The sequence below is a fragment of the Oryctolagus cuniculus genome, chromosome 15 (assembly GCF_051225735.1).
Source record: "Oryctolagus cuniculus isolate XC-2025 breed Fujian yellow rabbit chromosome 15, ASM5122573v1, whole genome shotgun sequence".
NCBI classification, from domain to species: domain Eukaryota; kingdom Metazoa; phylum Chordata; class Mammalia; order Lagomorpha; family Leporidae; genus Oryctolagus; species Oryctolagus cuniculus.
Window position 1 is genome coordinate 64,469,078 of NC_142881.1, and position 18,783 is coordinate 64,487,860.

An 18,783-nucleotide genomic window follows, 5' to 3' on the forward strand; every position below is an offset into this window, starting at 1 on the left:
CCAGCTGTTCCACTTCTTTCTTATCCAGCTTTCTGCTATGGCCTGGGAAATCAGTGGAAGATGGCCCAAGTCTTTGAGCCCCTGCACCCGCGTGGGAGACCCGGAAGAGGTTCCTGGCTCCTGGCTTCAGATCAGCACAGTTCCAGCAGTTGTGGCCATCTGGGGAGTAAACCAGAAGATGGAAGACCTCTCTCTCTCTCTCTGCCTCTCCTTCTCTCTCTGTGTAACTCTGACTTTCAAGTAAATAAATAAATCTTAAAAAAAAAAAAAAAAGAAGAAGAAGAAGAAGAAGAAGTGAAGCCAGGACCCAAACCCAAGCACTCTAATATGGAATGCAGGTTTCTCAAGCACCATCTCTCTCTTTAAAAAAAAATTTTTTTTTAATTTATTTATTTAAAGGCAGAGTTATAGAGCAGCAGAAAGAGCAAGAGAGGTCTTCCATCCACTGGTTCACTCCCCAACTGGCTGCAATGCTAGAGCTGCACTGATCCGAAGTTAGGAGCCAGGAGCTTCCTCCAAGTCTCCCATGAGGGTGCAGGGGCCCAAGGACTTGGGCCATTTTCTACTGCTTTCCCAAGCCATAGCAGAGAGCTGGATCACAAGTGGAGCAGCTGGGACTTGAACCGGTGCCCATGAGATGCCAGCACTGCAGGCAGTGGCTTTACCTGCTACACCACAGCACCTCAAGCAGTGTCTTAACTTCTGTGACAAATGCCTGGCCCTAAATTTAAAACTCCGATGAAAATATGATCGGTAACTGGCTTTACATTAACCTATATATTAGAATTTATTTTCAGTATTATTTCTAGTGGGAGCAATAGTTTCTTCCTATCAGTTAAATGCTCTTTTTAGTAGTTCATGTTATATTTCCAGCTCCATAATCAATCATTCCTGACCCAGAGCTTCTACCAGGTCTCCCATGTGGGTGACAGGGGCCCAATGTCTTGGGTCATCCTCCACTGCTTTCCCAGGAGCATTAACATGGAGTTGGATTGGAAGTGGAGCAGCTGGGACTTGAATCGCCACCCATATGGGATAGAAGCACTACAGGCCATGGCTTAACCTGCTGTGCCACAGTGCTGGTCTTGGAACTGAATGTTTACCTTTATTTAACCTTAATGGCCACATTTAACTAGAGGCTTCCATATTGGACAGCACAGGTAATGACAAACCTCTTGGCTGGTAAACAAACATACAACCAGAATATCTTGCCAGACCTCTCTCCTGGAAGATATTATTTGCTGAAAAGTAATAAATAAATCATCTGCAACCACAATGTTACTATCTGCCTAAATTTCTATAGCTCCTTGTCAGTCAACTCCTGCTGCTTTATCAAAACTTTTAAATTAGACTTTTTGAGCTTGAAGTTACCACACTCCTTTTAGATACTGCACATTAGAGCTTTCCTTCTCAGACTTTAAGGTGCATATGAATCACCTGGGGATCTTGATAATTCTGCATCTCTAACATGTGTCTAGGTGGTCCTAACCCTAAGCTATAGGTTCTCTTAACCTCTAACCTAATTAGATGCATGTTAGATAACAGTGTCTATCTTCTACTGTTTCCCCAGGTCTATTTGCAGAAAACTGGATCAGAAGTGGAGCAACCAGGACTCAAAATGACACTCTGATATTAGATGTAACATCACACACTGTGGCTTTAACTGCTGCACCACAACACTGGCCCCCGGACTAGAAATAAAGAATTCTCTAAAAACAACAACAACAACAACAACAAAAAACCACATTTATTTATTTGAAAGAGTTACAGAGAGAGGGAAGGACAGAAAGAGAGAGAGAGAGAGAGAGATCTTCCATCCACTGGTTCACATCCCAAATGACTGCAACAGCTAGGACTGGGCCAGGCTGCAGCCAGGAACTCCATCCAAGCCTCCCACACAGGTGGCAGGGGCCCAAACACTTGGCGTATTAGGGCATTTTTGGCTGTTTTTTTCATGCCAGTAGCAGGGAGCTGGATTGGAAGTGGAGCAACCAGGTCTCGAACCAGTGCCACTATGGTTCATCACATTACAGGAGGTGGCTTTACCTGCTTTGCCACAATGTCCACCCCAATTTAAAGAATTCCAATATTTTAGAATTTTGCTTTGTCAAGATAATATGGGACAGGCATTGTTGAATAGAGGATAAAGCTGCTGCTTGCAAGTCGTCACCGCGGCTCAGTAGGCTAATCCTCCACCTTGTGGCGCCGGCACACCGGGTTCTAGTCCCGGTTGGGGCGCCAGATTCTGTCCCGGTTGCCCTCTTCCAGGCCAGCTCTCTGCTATGGCCCGGGAGTGCAGTGGAGGATGGCCCAATCCTTGGGCCCTGCACCCCATGGGAGACCAGGAGAAGCACCTGGCTCCTCCCTTCGGATCAGCGTGATGCGCCAGCTGTAGTGCGCCAGCCGCGGTGGCCATTGGAGGTGAACCAACGGCAAAAAGGAAGACCTTTCTCTCTGTCTCTCTCTCACTGTCCACTCTGCCTGTCAAAAAAAAAAAAAAAAAAGCTGGCACCCATTTGGGCACTGGTTCATGTCTCGGCTGCTTCACTTCCTATCCAGCTTCCTGCTAATGCTCTGGGGAAAGCAATGAAAGACTTCCTGAGTGCTTGGCCTCCTAGCACCCATGGGTGGGACCTGGATGAAGCTCTTGGCTCCTGGCTTGGCCTGGCCCAGCGCTGTTTATTGTTGTCATCTGAGGAGCAAGCCAGCAGTTGGAAGATCTCTCTGTATCTCTCCCTCTCTGTAACTCTTTGAAAATAAATATTTAAAAAAATAATAATCAATGGGGCAGATGTTGTGAGACAGCAGGTTAAGCTGACATTCCATAATGGAGAACCACTTCCAGTCCCAGTTACTCTACTTCTGATCTAGCTTCCTACTAATATACTTGGAAAGACAGCAGATGATGAGGAATGAACCAGAAGATATCTCCTTCTCTCTTTCTCTTTCAAATAAAATAAATCCTTTTTTTAATCCCTTACTCTTTTCTGCATATGCATATGCATATGTTCTAGTGTATTCTAGCTACTCTTCTTTCAATCCAGCTTCCCGCTAATGTGCCTGAGAAGGCAGCAGAAAGATGCCCCAGATGCTTGGGGCCCTGTCACCTAAGTAGAAAACCATAATGGAATTCCTGGTTCCTGGTTCTGCCTAGTGCAGCCTTGACTGTTGCGACCATTTGGGGACTGAACCAGCATTAGCTTTCTCTACTTCCTTCCTTCCATTCATCTATCTTTCTTTGTGGCACATTGTAGCACAGCAGGTTCGGCTGCTGTCTGCTACATTAGCATCCCATATCAGAGTACCGGTTCAAGTCCCAGCTGCTCTGCTTTCTTACCCAGCTCTAGTAGATAATGACCCAGGTGTCCAGGCCCCTACCATCCACATGAGAGACCAGGGTGAAGTTCCTGGCTCCTGGCTACAGTCCCAGGTGTTGCAGCCATCTGGGGAGTCAACTGGTGGATGGAAAATCTCTCTTGGCCGGCGCTGAGGCTCAATAGGCTAATCCTCCACCTAGCAGCGCCGGCACACCGGGTTCTAGTCCCAGTCGGGGTGCCCAATTCTTTCCCGGTTGCCCCTCTTCCAGGCCAGCTCTCTGCTGTGTCCCCGGAAGGCAATGGAGGATGGCCCAAGTGCTTGGGCCCTGCACCCGCATGGGAGACCAGGAGAAGCACCTGGCTCCTGGCTTCAGATCAGCGCTGTGCGCCGGCCGCAGCGCGCCAGCCGTGGCGGCCATTGGAGGGTGAACCAACGGCAAAGGAAGACCTTTCTCTCTGTCTCTCTCTCTCACTATTCACTCTGCATGTCAAAAAAAAAAAAAAAAATCTGTTTCTCTGTTTCTCCTTCTCTCTGTCACTTTGTCTTTCAAATAAATAAAATAAATCTTTAAAAAACAAGCTATATAAATAAGTATATAAATTATAAATGCATTTTTTTAAAAAGATTAAAAGAAAGTCCTTTAAACTTAAACTATTTCTGGGAGGGTGATTTTTTTTTTTTTTTTACCTTTTAATTACTACGTATTCTTTTAGTGAACTGGCACTGTAGCAAAGCAGGTTGAGCCACCCCTTGTGATACCAGCTTCCCACATGGCAATGCCAGTTTGCACCCCAGCTACTTTACTTCGTGGGAAGGTAGCAGAAGATGGCTCAAGTATTTGAGACCTTGCCACCCACATGGGAGACCCAGATGAAGTTCCAGGCTCCTAGCTTTGGCCTGGCCTAGCCCTGGATGTTGTAGCCATTTGGAGAATGAACCAATGGATGGAAGATTATCTCTCTCTGTCCCTCACTCTCTGACACTCTGCCTTTAAAATAAATAAATAAAACTTTAAAACAGAATGTATTCTTTTTCATTTTTCATTCTTTTTTATTTTTATTTTTATTTTATTAGACAGGCAGAGTTAGACAGTGAGAGAGACAGAGAGAAATGTCTTCCTTCCATTGGTTCACCCCCAAATGGCTGCTATAGCCGGCACGCTGCGCCGATCCGAAGCCAGGAGCCAGGTGGTTCCTTCTGGTCTCCCATGTGGGTGCAGGGGCCCAAGCACTTAGGCCATCCTCCACTGCCTTCCTGGGTCACAGCAGAGAGCTGGACTGGAAGAGGAGCAACTGGGACTAGAACCCGGCACCCATATTGCATGCTGACGCCACAGGCGGAGGATTAACCAAGTGAGCCATGGAGCTGGCCCCACATTTTTCATTCATTTTAAGTATAATTTAAATACTTAGAAATTTGAAAAGCATTTTAAAATGACAAACAGGGAAATAAAGGAAGAAAAATAACAAATATGAGAAAATGTTCAACTTCAAATCAAAGAGATGAAAATTTAAAATGAGATCACCTTTCATCTATCATGTAGAGTAAATTGCTGTTGGTTTGTTCAATATTTATTTACTATTGTTAATGTAAGTGGCAAGAAATGAATACTTTTGCACACTGCTGAAGGAGTGTAATCAGATAGAACATTTCCAGGGGGTGTATTAAAGTAGAAAAAAAGCTCACTGGACTCTGCTGTGACAGGTGAGAGTTAAAGAACACACTGACCACATCTTACTGTTCTTTCAACCCTTGGAAAGAAGCCCCATTCTCAGCCCTCCAAGCTCTTCCTCTCCTTTCATTCCCTTGCTTTAAGCCTTTCTTGGAAATATGTCTGAATGCCTCAAACATAACTCACATAAAAAACACTGGCACGGGGCGGTGCTGTGGCATAGTATGTTAAACCTCCATATGGGATGCCGGTGCTACAAGTTAGAGTTCTGACTGCTCTACTTCCAGTCCAGCTCCCTGCTGATGGCTTAGGAAAGCAGTAGAAGATGGCCCAAGTTCCTGGGCCCCTGCAACCGTGTGGGATATCTGGAAGAGGCTCCTGGCTCCTGGCTTCAGATCAGCCCACCTCTGGCCATTGCAGTCATTTGCGGAGTGAAATAGCAGATAGAAGACCTCTCTCTCTGTCTCTCCCTCAACTGTAATTCTGCCTCTCAAATAAACAAATAAAAAAATGTAAAAAAAAAATTTTAAAAAGGGCACCCATGGGGCTGGTGTTTGTGGCACAGCAGATAAAGCTGCCACTGCAACCCAAGCATCTCATACTGGAGCAGCAGTTGGAGTCCCAGCTTCTCTGTTTCCAGTCTAGCTTCCTGCTAACATGCCTTGAGAAGCCAGCAGAAAAACGGCCCAGAAGCTCGGGCCGCTGCATCCACACGGGAGTCCCAGATGGAGTTCCTGGTTTCAGCCTAACCCAGACCTGGCTGTTACAGCCATTTGGGGTATGAGCCAGCAGCAGATGGAAGATCTCTCTCTGTGTGTGTGCCTCTCCTACCCTGTCTCTCTACCTTTCAAATAAATAAATCTTTAAAAAGAAAAAAAAAAAATGGGTACCCAAACCACTTGGTTAAAAGGTATAAACAACAGGGGCCGGTGCTGTGGTGCAGAGGGTTAACGCCCTAGCCTGAAGTGCCGGCAACCCCCCAGTTCTAGTCCTGGCTGCTCCTCTTCCGATCCAGCTCTCTGCTATGGCCTCGGATAGCAGTAGAAGATGACCCAAATCCTTGGGCTCCTGCACCCATGTGGGAGACCCGGAAGAACTCCTGGCTCCTGGCTTCGGATGGGCGCAGCTCCGGCTACTGCAGCCAACTGGGGAGTGAACCAGTGGATGTAAGACCTCTCTCTCTCTGTCTCTACCTCTCTCTCTAACTCTGTCTTTCAAATAAATAAAATAAATCTTTAAAAATAAAAAAAGATGTAAAAAAACAGAAAAATCACATTTGTACCTATGTGCCATTCCTGCTAAAATCTATACAGGTGAGAGAATGCTGCAGAAAATCAAATGAATGGAAAAAACTATATCACTTACCCACCTTCCAATCTGCATTTCTTTCTTTTTTTTAAAAGATTTACTTCTTGGCTGGCACCGTGGCTCAATAGGCTAATCCTCCACCTGCGGTGCCGGCACATCGGTTCTAGCCCCGGTACACCGGGTTCTAATCCCGGTGGGAGCACCGGATTCTGTCCTGGTTGCTCCTCTTCCAATCCAGCTCTCTGCTATGGCCCGGGAGTGCAGTGGAGGATGACCCAAGTGCTTGGGTCCTGCACCTGCATGGGAGACCAGGAGAAGCACCTGGCTCCTGGCTTCAGATCAGCGCGGTGCACCGACGCAGCGCGCCAGCTGCGGCGGCCATTGGAGGGTGAACCAACGGCAAAGGAAGACCTTTCTCTCTGTCTCTCTCACTGTCCACTCTGCCTGTCAAAAAAAAAAAAAAAAAAGAATAGCATGTATGGGGCCAGTGTTGTGGCACAGTGGGTTAAGCTACCATATGCTATGCTGGCATCCCATTTGGAGCACAACTTTGAATCCTGGCTGCTCCACTTCTGATCCAGCTCCCTTCTACTGCTCCTGCGAAGGCAGCAGAACTTGGGCCCTGGCCATCCATGTGGGAGACCCAGATGCAATTACTGGATCCTGTATTGGATCTGGCCCAACTCTGGAGGTGGCAGCCACTTTGGAATGAACCAGCAGATGGAAGATCTCTTTGTCTCTCTGCCTTTTAAATAAATAATTTTTTTAAAAGAGTAGAATGCATTGGCCAGCAACGCGGCTCAATAGGCTAATCCTCCATCTGCGGCACCGGCACACCAGGTTCTAGTCCCGGTTGGGGTGCCAGATTCTGTCCCGGTTGCCCCTCTTACAGTCCAGCTCTCTGCTGTAGCCCGGGAAGGTAGTGGAGGATGGCCCAAGTGCTTGGGCCCTGCACCCCCATGGGAGACCAGGAGGAACCACCTGGCTCCCGGCTTCAGATCAGTGCAGTGTGCCGCCGTAGTGCGCCGGCCATAGTGGCCACTTGGGGTGTGAACCAACGGAAAAGGAAGACCTGTCTCTCTGTCTCTCTCTCTCTCACTGTCTAACTCTGCCTGTCCAAAAAAATAGTATGCATTACAACATAGTTGTACTCCTCTACTTAAGAAAAAAGTGAGAGAGATAATTATTTATTAAAATAGCCCAGCAGGGGCAGGCATTGTGTCATAGCAGGTTAAGATACTGCTTGGGATGCTCACATCCCATAAAAGAGCGCCAGTTGGAATCTTGGTTGTTCCATGTCTGAATTGGCTTCCTGCTAATTTACTCTGGGAGGCAGCAGATGATGTTTCAAGTGCTTGTGCCCCAGCTATACACATGTCAGGCCCAGATGGAGTTCCAAGTTCCTGGCTTCAGCCTGGCCTGACCTTGACTTTCGCTGGCATTTGGGGAGTGAACCAGTAGGTGGAAAATTTCTCTCTTTCTCTTTCACTATTTCTTTTTCTGTCACTCTGCTTTCTTTCTTTTTTTTTTTTTTCTTTTTTGACAGGCAGAGTGGACAGTGAGAGAGAAAGAGACAGAGAGAAAGGTCTTCCTTTACCATCGGTTCACCCTCCAATGGCCACCGTGGCTGGCACGCTACGGCCGGCGCACCGCGCTGATCCGAAGCCAGGAGCCAGGTGCTTCTCCTGGTCTCCCATGCAGGTGCAGGGCCCAAAGACTTGGGCCTTCCTCCACTGCACTCCCGGGCTACAGCAGAGAGCTGGCCTAGAAGAGGAGCAACTGGGATAGAATCTGGCGTCCCAACCGGGACTAGAACCTGGTGTGCCGCCACCACAGGCGGAGGATTAGCCTAGTGAGCCGCGGTGCCAGCTGCACTCCGCTTTCAAGTGGAAGAAAATAAACTTTTTTTAAATGGCCCAGTAATACAACTGATACCGAAAAATGAAATAGAGCAAATCAATACAGAATCACTAGAATAAAGTAACTGAGTACATTTATCTTAAATATAAGTAGAAATTATAAGTACAATGTAAAGAAAACAAGTTATCAGTTTATACTGTCATCTATTGATAATCTCCTGACAAAACTGGTTTCCCAGTATTAACTGAGAGCATCTATAACTCTCTTGCAATTATTATATAAAATTTGACAATATGGGACAATAAAAGGAACACTTAATGAGAAATCAGGACATTGCAGCTATGTGACTTTGAGCAAGTCATTTAAAAATTCACCAAGTTGGGGCAGGCATGTTTGGTATTGCACTTAAAATCTACCTTAGGGGGTTGGCCCTGTGGCACAGTGGGTTAAAGCCCTAGCCTACAGTACTGGCATCCCATATGGGCACCAGTTTGAGTCCCGGCTGCTCCACTTCCTACCCAGCTCTCTGTTATGGCCTTGGGAAAGCAGTAGATCACAGCTCAAGTGCCTGGGCCCCTGCACCCACGTGGGAAACCAGGAAGAAGCTCCAGGCTCTTGGCTTCAGATTGGCTCAGCTCTGGACATTGGGGCCATTTTGGAAGTGAACTAGTAGATGGAAGACCTCTCTGTCTCTACCTCTCTCTGTAACTCTTTCAAATAAATAAAATAAATAAATAAAACCCACCTTGGAAACCCCACATCCCATATTGGAATGCCTGATCCAAGTTCTAGCTCCACTTCTGATCCAGCTTCCTACTAATTTGCACCCTGGAAAGACACCACTTGAAGTACTTAAGTCCCTGTCACTCACACAGGAGACCCAGGTTGATCCTGGCTCCTGGATGCAATCTGGCCCAGGCCTGGCTGTTGTAGGCATTTGGGGAGTGAACCATGAAATGGATAATCTCTGTCTCTCTCTCTCTCTCATTCCAGGTTAATAAAGCATATATTTAAGCTTAACAGTTAAGAAAACCACATCCCATATTACAATGCCTGGATCTGATTCCAGGCTCAAGTTCCTGACTCCGGCTTCCTGCTAATACAGACCCTGGGAAGCAGCAATGATGGCTTATGTGGCTGGGATTACTGTCATACTCTTTCCAACAGATCTGGACTGAGTTCCCACCCCCTGGCTCCAGCCTCAGCCCTTGCAAGTGTTTGGTAAGTAAACCAGCTGGTGAGAGCTTTTTCTCTGTCTCTGTGTCTCTGCTTCTCAAAAAAAAAAAAAAAAAAAAAGATTTGACTAAATGCCTTGAAGTATATTGAAATAACATTTGTCCTATAAATGAACATAGATAATCATTTCTACTACTAAAGTAATCACTTTCTGGAAGCTCATAAATGTTAACAATTGCATGTTACAACTATTTTCCCTAGTATAGCTCCCTATACAATTATACACAGCATGAATATGGCAATTTACTCAATTCTCTGTATAATAAAACCTTATGTTTAGCATCATAGTAATATTCCAATTAGCTTTCCATATGTAGTATAAACATTTGAGAGAGAGATCTATGAATAAAAAACAGATATACCCCTAACCATAAATTTATACCCTCAATAGCTACTACCTGAATTTTGGTCTCCTAATTTTACTTTGACCATCTCCCAACCTTCCACCATTACAAGGTTTCTCCCTGCAAAACAAAGGAATCTTTCCAGGCTAGCACTATAGTGTAGTGGGCTAAGCCTCTGCTTGTGGCGCCAGCATCCCATGTAAGTGCCAGTCAGGTCCTGGCTGCTCCTCTTTCGATTCAGCTCTTTGCCAAGGCCTGGGAAAGCATTGGAAGATGACCCGAGCTTAGGAGACTTGGAGGAGGCTCCTGGCTTCAGATCAGCGCAGGTCCTGCTGTTGTGGCCATTTGAGGAGTGAACCAGCGGATGGAAGACCTTCCTCTCTGTCTCTCTCTCTCTCTCTCTCTGTAACTCTTCCTCTCAAATAAATAATTTTTCAAAAAAAATAGAAAGGAAGCCGGCGTCATGGCTCAATAGGCTAATCCTCCGCCTGCGGCGCCGACACACCAGGTCCTAGTCTCGGTCAGGGCGCCGGATTCTGTCCCGGTTGCCCCTCTTCCAGGCCAGCTCTCTGCTGTGGCCTGGGAGTGCAGTGGAGGATGGCCCAAGTGCTTGGGCCCTGCACCCTCATGGGAGACCAGGAGGAACCACCTGGCTCCCGGCTTCAGATCAGGGCGGTGGCCATTGGAGGGCGAACCAACGGCAAAGGAAGACCTTTCGCTCTGTCTCTCTCTCACTGTCCACTCTGCCTGTCAAAAAATAAATAAATAAATAAATAAATAAATAAATAAATAAATAAAAAAAATAGAAAGGAATCTTAGTTGTTTTTTTTTTAAACATTTCATTCCGGGGCCAGTGCTGTGCATAGCAGCTAAAAGCCACTGCCTATAGTGCTAGCATCACATATGGGCGCCAGTTTCAAGTCCCATCTCCAGTTCCGATCTAGCTCTCTGCTATCTGAGAAAGCAGAAGATGGCCCAAGTTCCTGGGTCCCTGCAACCCATGTGGGAGACCCAGAGGGGGCTCCTGGCTCTTAGCTTCAGATTGGCCCAGCTCAGCTGTTATGGCCATTTGGGAGTAAACCAGCAAATGGAAGACCTCTCTCTGCCTCTGCCTCTGCCTTTCTGAAATTTTACCTTTCCAATAAAATTAATTAATTAATTAATTAAAGAAACTAGTTAAGTCCATTTTTCCATAAACTTTTCAAGTTTTAATTTTTATTCATTTATTTAAGAGACAGAAAGAAGCAAAGAGAGAAAGTTAGAGTAGACTCTCCCATCTATTGGTCCACTCCCCAAATGCTCACAACAACTAGGGCTGGGCTAGGCAACTCAACCCAGGTATCCCAGGATCTCCTACAAGAATGAGACTCAAGTACTTAAGCCATTACCTGCTGCCTCCTGAATGGCCATTAGCAGGAAGCTGCAGTCAGGTGCAGAAGTGGGACCTAAACTCAAGCACTTGGATACAGGATGCAGGCATCCTAAGCAGAATCTTAACCTAAGCCTAAGGTCTGCCCCTTTCTTATTTTTCTATAACCACAAAAATTTCTAATTCCAATCCCTAATCTGCCATTTACTAGTCCTGTGATCTTCAGCAACTTCCTTAATGTTTTAAGCCTCAGTTTTCTCCTTTTAAGGTAGGGGCCAGCACTGTGGCATAGTGGTCTAAGCCTCTGCTTTGCAGCGTGGACATCCCATATGGGCGCCAGTTCAAGTCCTGGCTGCTCCACTTCTGATCCAGCTCTCTGCTATGGCCTGGGAAAGCAGCAGAAGATGGCCCAAATGCTTGGGCCCCTGCACCCATGAGGGAGACCCAGAAGAAGCTTCCAGCTCCTGGCTCCTGGCTTCAGATCAGCTCAGCTCTGGCCACTGTGGCCATTCAGGGTGTGTCTCTCCCTCTCACTGTCTTTAACTCTACCTCTCAAATAAATAAATTATAAAATCTTTAAAAATTAAATAAAATTAAGGTATTAGCAGTGGGCGCTGTGCATAGGGTAAGTTGCCACTTTGGATGTCTGCATACCCTATCAGAGGGCCTGGAATCAAGTTTCAGGTCCACTTCCCACCCAGCATCCTGCTAATGAACACCTGAGGAGGCAGCAGATTATGGCTCAAGTACTTGGGTCCCTGTCATTCGTAAATGAGACCTGACTGGAGCACTTCGCTCCTGTCTTTGGCCTGGCTTAGCCCTGGTTATTGTGGGCATTTGACAAGTGAACAAGTAGATGGAAGATCTATCTCTCCTTCTCTGTCACTCTGAGAAAAAATTAAGGTACTAGTACCAGCTGCATAGTGTTTTTGTAGAGATAAAATGAGACAATGAGCATGGCACATTAATAATCATTCAATGAATATTAGCTATTATTAACTTAAGAATGTTGTGATGCTTACTTTTTTTTTTTAATTTTTATTTATTTATTGAAAAGGCTGAGAGACAGAGAGCTCCAATCTGCTGGTACACTCTACAAATGCCCACAATGGCTAGAACTGGATGGAGCTGGGGCTGAAGCTGAGAGCCAGGAACACAATCAAGGTCTCCCAAATAAGTAACAGGCAACCAAATATTTAGGCCAAGACTGCTAACTGCTGCCTCCTGAAGCCTCCTTTAGCAGGAAGCTGGAGTTAGGAGCAGAGCTGGATATTAAATGCAGATACCCTAATGTGGGATGTGAACATCTTAATACACATTAACTAATAGGCCAAATGCTTTCCCTATGACATTTATTTTAAAGAGTACTAAAAAAAGACTATTAAATTATGACTGGTACCGGCGCTGTGGCTAGTAGGTAAAGTCAATGCCAGCATCCCATATAGGGGTGGGTTTGAGTACCAGCTGCTCCACTTCTGATCCAGCTCTCTGCTATGGCCTGGGAAAGCAACAGAGAATGGCGCAAGTGCTTGGGCCTCTGCATCAGAGACCTGGAAGAAGCTCCAGGCTCCTGGCTTCAGATTGGCTCAGCTTAGGCCAGACGTTGTGGCCATTTGGGGAGTGAACCAATGGATGGAAGACCTCTCTCCCTCTCCCTCTCCTTCTCCCTCTCCCCCCACCCCTGCCTCTATAATTCTGCCTTTCAAATAAAATAAATATATCTTTAAAAAAAAATTTTAACTGGGGCCGGCACTGTGGCTTAACAGGTAAAGGCCACCACCTTCAGTTCTGGCATCCCATAGGGGCGCTGGTTCGAGTCCTGGCTGCTTCACTTCTGATCCAGCCCTCTGCTATGGCCTGGGAAAGCAGTGGAGGATGGCCCAAGTCCTTGGGTCCCTGCACCCACGTGGGAGACCTGAAAGAAGCTCCTGGCTCCTGGCTTTGTATTGGCACAGCTCCAGCTCATTCAGCCAGCTAGGGAGTGAACCAGCAGATGGAAGAATCTCTCTCTCTCTCTCTCTCTCTCTGTAACTCTTTCAAGTAAATAAATATTTAAAACATAAATAAATAAATAATTATAAAAAATAAATAATTATAACTGTCTAGTGAATTTTCTCCTTAAAAACTTCTTTTATCATTTCTAAGAAACTAAGTGTTTTATTAATGCAACACAGCTTAGAAGTTGCTTAATAATTTGCAAGTTTTAAAATTCTTTCTTCCTGTTTTTGTTTTTTTGTTTTTGTTTTTTTTTTTTTTTTTTGACAGGCAGAATGGACAGTGAGAGAGAGAGACAGAGAGAGAAAGGTCTTCCTTTGCCGCTGGTTCACCCTCCAATGGCCGCCGCTGCAGCCGGCGCACCGCGCTGATCCTGGCAGGAGCCAGGAGCCAGGTGCTTTTTCCTGGTCTCCCATGGGGTGCAGGGCCCAAGCACCTGGGCCATCCTCCACTGCACTCCCTGGCCATAGCAGAGAGCTGGCCTGGAAGAGGGGCAACCGGGACAGAATCCGGCGCCCCAACCGGGACTAGAACCCGGTGTGCCGGCGCCGCAAGGTGGAGGATTAGCCTATTGAGCCACGGCGCCGGCTCTTTCTTCCTAACTACTATGTAATTCCTCAGAGCCCGAACCCTGTTTCATACCGCAGAGTTAAACGATGTACTTAACACATTGTAATAATTTGTTTTCCTATCAGTCTCCCCTCCTACAGTCTGCAATTCCAATGAAGAGATCAAGTTTTACCAATATTTGTATTTCAAACACAAAGTAAACCTCAGTAAATGTTTGTTGGATGGATAAGTGAATTAATAAATCTATTTTTTTCTGTGAAATGCCTCACATAGTACTCTATACATAGTAGAAATTCAGTTTAAAGCTTGTTGTTGGCTTTATGCAGAAATTTTTTTAATCCAACCGCTAAGCAAAGCTTTATCTTGCCTCAGAAAATCAACTCTACTTTAAAGCTTGGCTACTAACATTACAAATTAAAAGTTTTACTTTAACACATATCAAATAAATGAGTTCAATAACTAACCACATCTAAGCAAGCTAAAGAAGGATTTAAAAGCCATTATTCTAATTAATGAATTTGTGAACCTCACCATGGAAAAACCCAGTTACATAATCAAAAGAGGGGTTATCCCTTGCAAATTTACCTACAAATAAATGATAGAGAAACCAATGGTCAGAAAGCTTGAATTTATAAATGGAAATGAAAAAATTATTTTGTGCCTGACTTAAAGCCTTAGTTTCCACTAGAAATAAGAGTTAACCAGTAAAGTGTTCCAAACCCATCCCCAGAAAACAGTCTTTGAAGCTAAGAGACCACATGTTTTCCTCTTCCAATGATTTCAATTCCTGGGACTCATTTTATTTTCACAAAAAATTGACATTCAAAACTTGCTCTGTCTCCTAAAATAAAACCTCTGATTTCTTAAAAGGCAAATAACCCGAAAAGGCACACTTTGGGAAACCGAGGTTTTATATCCGAGTAACCAAAACTATTTCTCGTTTTAGGGTTGAGCCTGCTGCTGCAGTAGAAACACTTTTCTTGGTTTTTCAGTTACGTTGGTGGAGGATTTAAGTGTCATACTGCACATTATTTCACTACATTATCTAAACTGATTTTTACACTGCATACATAATTCCCTAAGTACACTGTAAAGGAGTTCCGCACTTGAATGAATCCGGGAAGAACCGCGATCTTAGCACACACCCCCTTCTTCCAATTCAGCACACTTTAGAGGAAGCACACCTTAGTGTTTTGGTTTGGTTTTTTCTTTTTTCCCCCTCAAGAATTGTTCTCCCGCCCCCACCCCCGCTTTATTTTACAGCAGCAATCATTCATGAGCCCACTCTCGGTATCTCTGCCCAAAGAACCTTCCCAACTAACACTAGTTCCCCGGGACTCTCCCCTCTGCCAGAGCGACCATAGGGGTATCTCTTTTGGAATGAGGGAAGGAAGGGAAGCGAGGAGGGTTCGGGACGCCACCATTCCCGCCACGCCATTGAGGATACAGGTCCTGGCGCGCAGCGGAACCTGGGGAGCTGCAAGGGTCTGATCCTCTCTCCTCCCCTCGAGCTCCCCAACCAGCGAAAAACAAACTGGGCCCAACCTCTGTGCTCCCATTCAGTCAACACATCCTCCTCCTCGCTGTACCCCGTTTCTTCCCACTTCTTCCCCAACGTAGCAGGGTCCTTTTATCTAGTTCCAAGTCCCAGGAAACCTCCTGCTCCCAACACATACACCCCTCCCCGATGCGGCCCCACTCCCCTCGAATCCCACTACACCCGGGTCCCTCCCCTGGACCTCTCAGAAGCTCCAGCCCTCCCCGCACGCCCCAGAGCAGACCGGCGCCCGGTCCCTTTACCTACGGGACCTGGGTCCTTCCCCGCACGTCACACTCCGGTCCACTCCCCAGCGACCCGACCTTCCCCACACCGTCCCCGGGAGCTCTCCGCCAGTACCCCGTTACCTCCGACCCCGCCCCCCTGAGGGTGTCGCACTCACCGCTCCCGCCGCCGCATCCTTAACCGCCGCGGCTGCTATAGCTACAGGGAGCCAAGGCAACCAGCTCTCGCGACACTTTCCTCAACTACAGCGAGAACAGCCGAGAAGAGACTCTCGCAAGAAAGTAAATGAGTCAGGCTGGAGACAGCTAAGTATATCTCGCGATAGTACTGTTTAAAATGGCGGCTGCAAGGCGTTTCGGGGGTGGCTTGAAGGGTTTGGAGGTGGGGCGCGGGCGAGGGCGAAGCTTGAATGACCGAAAGTCGTAGAACTAGTGTAGCTGGGACAGTATGTCCAGGCTGAGGAAAGTGAATATGGCAGGCCCTACTCTGGGATAACTTTGGGGATACAGCTTTCTTAAACTGCCGCAAACGTAGCCTCCTGTAGCTGAAATTTGTTTTCTCGGCGTTTTCTTAACGCATGTAGAGGAGTTTGAGAGGGAGCGGGCAGGCCAGAAATTGACCTTCCCATCTCATTAACTGTCTTCAAAAAGTTTTCATGTGTTCTTTCTCCACCGTGGTCTGTAGAAGGCTTCTCAGAAATGTTGCTCCGTGAGTGCCCCGCCCTAATAGATCGCCGGACCAAAATAGGAAATGTGTTACCCTAGCACCCCTTCCCTCCAATCGAACGTTGGCACAGGTGTGTCGCATCCTGTCGCCTGGGACGCGGAGGGAAACCGCACTGCTGTGTGATCTGACCTTTGCGATTGTTGCTTGCCATCCTGTGGACACATCGTTCCTTCAACTGACTCAACACTCAGTAGAAGAGCCATCTCTGTAAATGCAGACTAACTGAGCAGCATCTGAACCGGAAGATGCATGAAAAGAACTTTGGGTAATAAGGAAAAGGAACAAATGGGGCAGAAATTAATAAATAGAGAATTCATTTTCATTTGTTGAAGTCCCTAAATAACTTTAATAGGGTGGTTTAGACTAGTATCGTCGGTGGAAACATGTTGTGACCCTCATACAATTTAAAAGCTATAGTCACCACATTTTTAACAGATTTTTAGTAGTTTTTTTTTTCATCCAACATGTTCAACATATCACTTCAACATGTAATCAGTTTTGTTACTAATAATAACTTTTTTTAAATACTGAATTTTCAAAAATGTGGTACTTTTTTATTCATGTGGCACATCTCAGTTCAGACTGTTAAGTTTCAAGAGTCCAATAGTCAGTCACCTGTGGCTAGTGACTACCATACTGAACATCACAGACTAGGACTCTAATAAATGATCAATCTCAGTGACTTTGGATAATGGTATTATGGGTGTGCAGTTTATATAAAAGAAACCCTTGAAGTTGCTAACTCAAATGCCACAGAAGCTACTCAAGTAATACTGAAAGATGATCTGTTGTAAAACAACATATTAATGGGGACTAAGTCAGATCTGCTCCCAATTCCAGCTTCCTGCCAATGCACAACCCTGGGAGGAGGCAGCAGGAGATGGCTCAAGTACTTGGGTCCCTGCCATCCACGTGGGAGACCTGGACTGAACTCACAGCTCCTGGTCCTGTCATTTGGGAAGTGAACCAGTTATTGGGAGTTATTTTCTCTCTCCCTCTCATCCACTTTCAAATAAATAAAAATAAAGATTTTAGTAAAAAAAAAAAGGTTATTTTACCAGATGTAATGCCATTTCTTTATTCTTACATAATAAATCTAGGACTCTAGAGAGACCCCATGCTTAAAATCAATAAAAAGTATGGTTGCTCATTTCTCTGAGGTTCTTAACAGCTTCTTTCCAATTACAGTGTTTTCTGGGCACCATTGCAGCAGTGCCCTGTAATCCCTAGATCTTTCTTTGATTTTTTTTTTTTTTAAGATTTATTTTATTTATTTGAAAGATGGACTTACAGAGAGAGGTAGAACCAGAGCGGGGGTTGGGGGGTGTCTTCCATTCACTGGTTCATTCCCCAGATGGTTGCAATGGCCAGATCTGAGCTGATCCAAAGCCAGGAGCCAGGAGCTTCTTCCAGGTCTCCCACGTGGGTGCAGAGACCCAAGGACTTGGGCCATCTTCTACTGCTTTCCCAGGCCATAGCAGAGAGCTGGATCAGAAGTGGAGCAGCCGGGACTCGAACTGGTGCCCATACTGGATACCGGCCCTGCAGGCTGGGGTTTTAACCCACTGTACCACAGCGCCGCTCCCTCTTTCTTTGATTTGAAAGGCAGAGGGAGAGTAGGAGAAGGAGAGGGAGTGAGATTGAGAAAGAGAACCTGGCCGGCGCCGCGGCTCAACAGGCTAATCCTCCACCTTGAGGCGCCGGCACACCGGGTTCTAGTCCCGGTCGGGGCGCCGGATTCTGTCCCGGTTGCCCCTCTTCCAGGCCAGCTCTCTGCTGTGGCCCGGGAGTGCAGTGGAGGATGGCCCAAGTCCTTGGGCCCTGCACCCCATGGGAGACCAGGATAAGTACCTGGCTCCTGCCATCAGATCAGCGCGGTGTGCCAGCCGCAGCGCGCCAGCCGTGGCAGCCATTGGAGGGTGAACCAACGGCAAAAGGAAGACCTGTCTCTCTCTCTCACTATCCACTCTGCCTGTCAAAAAATAAAAATAAAAATAAAAGAAAAGAAAGAAAAGAGAAAGAGAACCTTCTGTTTGCTGGTTTACTACCCAAATAGCCACAATGGCCAGGGCTGGTCCAGGTCAAAGCCAGAAGTTCAGAACTCCACCCTGGTCTCCCACATGGGTGGGGGGCCCAAGTACTTGAGCCATCACCTGCTGCCTCCTCCTAGGATTGTGCTTTAGCAGGAACCTGGAATTGAGAGTAGAGTCCAGCTTAGTCCCCATTACTACCTGTTGTTTTACAACAGTCATCTTTCAGTGTTACATGCCTAGATTCTGCAGCATTTGAGTTAACAACTAGAGTTTCTTTTACATAAACTACATGCCACAATACCACGACCCGAAGTCACTGAGATTGCGCATTCATTAGAGTCTAAGTCTGGTGTTCAATACAGTAGTACTGCTTTCCCAGGAGGTGGATGGGAAGTGAAGCAGCCAAGACTCAAACTGTTGCTCCACTATGGGACGCCAGCATTGCAAGTAAAAGCTTAACCCACCACACCACAATGCCAGCCCCAGCCCTTAGATCTTTGCTTGCTATCTTCACACAGGGCCAGACATCCTCTATAACTGCAGCGGCTTTTTCCCACTCCCTTCTGAAT

General features: G+C 46.3%; 1 protein-coding gene and 1 long non-coding RNA gene across 36 annotated transcripts in view; one reads left to right on the plus strand and one right to left on the minus strand.

Annotated features, from left to right (window-relative positions):
• USP54 (ubiquitin specific peptidase 54) overlaps window positions 1-15,752 on the minus strand; it is a 148,071-nt gene extending 132,319 nt beyond the window's left edge. For 18 of the 35 annotated variants that reach the window (XR_016220956.1, XR_016220957.1, XR_016220950.1 and 15 more), the window contains exon 1: window positions 15,613-15,752. The gene's annotated coding sequence lies outside the window, so the exon portion shown is untranslated. Of the gene's footprint in view, window positions 1-6,359; window positions 6,743-15,472; window positions 15,590-15,612 lie in introns of those variants that run through there. The other 17 variants (XR_016220954.1, XR_016220955.1, XM_089313448.1 and 14 more) reach the window with 5 other exon arrangements.
• Window positions 15,607-16,723, plus strand: LOC138845381 (uncharacterized). The gene is made up of 2 exons (XR_011382442.2): window positions 15,607-15,736; window positions 16,140-16,723. It is a non-coding gene; the product is annotated as an uncharacterized LOC138845381 (long non-coding RNA).
• The last annotated feature ends 2,060 nt before the right edge of the window (window positions 16,724-18,783 follow it).